This window comes from Echinops telfairi, unplaced genomic scaffold, assembly GCF_000313985.2.
Source record: "Echinops telfairi isolate 266 unplaced genomic scaffold, ASM31398v2 ScPeMD7_1;HRSCAF=3_0, whole genome shotgun sequence".
NCBI classification, from domain to species: Eukaryota; Metazoa; Chordata; class Mammalia; order Afrosoricida; family Tenrecidae; genus Echinops; species Echinops telfairi.
Window position 1 is genome coordinate 60,360,710 of NW_022103896.1, and position 2,714 is coordinate 60,363,423.

The window sequence follows — 2,714 nt, forward strand, 5'->3', positions numbered from 1 at the left end:
CCAACAGTGACAATTATTATCCTTACTTTTCAGTGTACCAGTCGAGAGTGAAGTTATATAGCAATGCATACATCATGACCCAGACAGTAAAAACGGCTATAGGTATATGTTTTGTTGTTGTTGTTATTAGATGCCATTGACTTGGTCCCAACCCATAGTGACCTTATGTACAAAAGACTAAAACACTGCCTGGTCTTGTGCCATTCTCAGAATTGTTTCCATGTTTGATACCATTGTTTCAGCCATTGTGTCAATTATCTCATTGAAGGTCTTCCTCTATTTTACTGTCCTTACACTTCACCAATCATGATGTCCTTCAGGGACTGAGCTCTCCTGACAACATGTCCAAAAATATGTAAGACAAAGGCTTGCTACCCTTGCCTCACAGGAGCATGCTGGTCATACTGCTAAGACAAATCATGTTGCCTTTTTAACCTCCATGGAGCTTTCAGTATTCTTCTCCAGCACAATTCAAATGCATTGATTCTTTTACAGTCTTCTTTATTCAAGGTTCAGTTTTCATGCTTAAGAGGCCATTGAAATGACCGTGGTTTGGATCAGGTGCATCTTAGGCCTCAAAGTAACATAGTTGGTTTTCAAGACTCCAAAGACTTCCTGTGCAACAGAGTTATCTAATGCAAAGAATTTTTCGACTTCTTAAATGTTGCCCCTATGAGCATTGATTGTGGATCCAAGCAAGATGAAATCCTTGACACCTTCAACCTTTTCTCCATCTATCGTGATGTTAGCTATTAGTCAACGGAGGGGCTTTTGTTTCCTTTCCATTGAATGGCAAGCCATACTGATGGCTGCAATCGCTGATCTTCATCAAGTGGTCCGAGTCCTTCTCACTTTCAGCAAGCAAGTTTGTGTTATTTGCATACATGGTTGTTAATAAACCTTCCTTTAATCCTGATGCTACATTCTTTTTCATATACCTAACTTCTCTCATTATTTTCTCAGGCTAGAGATTGAATAAGTGATTAACCCTGACACACACCTTCCTTGACTTTAAACCGTGCAGTGCTCCCTTGTTCTGTTTTCACAACTGCCCCTTGATCCATGTACAGGTTCTGCATGAGTACAATGAAGTCTTCTAGAAGGCCATTCTTCTCAAAGTTCTCCACAGTTTGTTATGATCCTCACAGTAAAATGCTTTGACAATCTCAATACAAAGTCAATCATACCTTAAATAATCACGCCTTCCATCTTGTCTATGAAACTACTCATGTTTTTCTATCTCAAATAATATGGTATTTCAATATAAAATCTTTTACAGTAGACCAGATATTCCTATAAGAGATACCCTGTCTGTCTGTCTGTCATACCTTGGTGGCATGTGTTGCTGTGATGCTGGGAGCTATGTCACTGGTATTTCAAATGGAAGCAGGATCACCCAAAGTGAGCTTTTTCAGTGGAACTTCCAGAATAAGAACCAACGATGAGAAGACATAGATTTCCCACTTCAGAGGGAAAATAATGCCAAAAGCTTTGAAACATTGTCAGATAACGAAATCCTAATGAATGGACGTATAACTTTGTCAGTGATAGCTTGAGAGGAAGGGTCCTTTTGGTCCAAGGACTCTTGCAATGTGACCGAGAAAGAAGAATTCTTGGAGTGTAATCAACCATGGTAACTTGAATCTGGAAATGCTTGTGGGAGTGGACCATTCAACGTCTTTATTTGCAGATGGGGCACCATTCAAGGTAGGGAGTAGGAGCTGCAAAAACCTGCTGATGATTGGAAATTGGAAGGTGCAAAGTATGAATCCAGGAAAATGAATCTTGGAAGTGGTCAAAAGAAAATGAATCACATAAAGATCAATATCTTAGGCAGTAATGAGTTGAAATGGACTGATATTAGCCACATTGAGTTACAAAATCATGTAATTAACAATGCCATGAATAACAGAGTCAAGAGAGACGGCGATGCATTCACTGTCAAAAAGGACATTGTAAAATTATCTTGAAGTACAATGCTGTCTGTGATAGGTTTATATCTATCTGCCTTCAAGGAAAGACAATCCATACAACAATCCATACAACTATCATTCAAATTTATGTACCAATTATAAAAGCTAGTGATGAAGAAATTGAATAATTCTACCATTGTCTCCAGTCACAAATTGAGCAAACATTTAATCAAAATGCCTTGATAATTATGGGCTGTTAGAATGCAAAAAATGGAAATAAAGAGCAAGGAACAGAAGTTAGAAAATATAGGCTTGATGATAGAAATGAAGCTAGAGATAGAATGATATTATTTTGCAAGGCCAATGACGTGTTCATAGCAAATAACTTCAACAACATAAAAGTCAGCTATGCACATCAACTTCTCCAGATAGGTCACACAGAAATTAACTACATCTGTAGAAAGAAACAACAGAGAAGCTCAATATCAGCAGCTTAAACCAGGCCAGGAGCTGACTATGGAAAAGACCATGAATTGCTCATATGTAAGTTCAGGTTAAAGCAGGAGAAAATTTAACATGTTCAACAGAGCTAAAATACCACCTTGAGTGTATCCGATTCATTTTCAAGAACATCTCAAAAACAGATTTGATGCATTGAATACTAATAACAGAAGATCTGATGAGTTGTGGGAGGTCATCAAGAACATCATATGTAAAGGAAGCAAAAGGTCATGAAAAAGACAGGAAAGAAAGAAAAGATCAAAGCAAATGTCAGAAGAGCCTCTGAACTTACTCTTAATC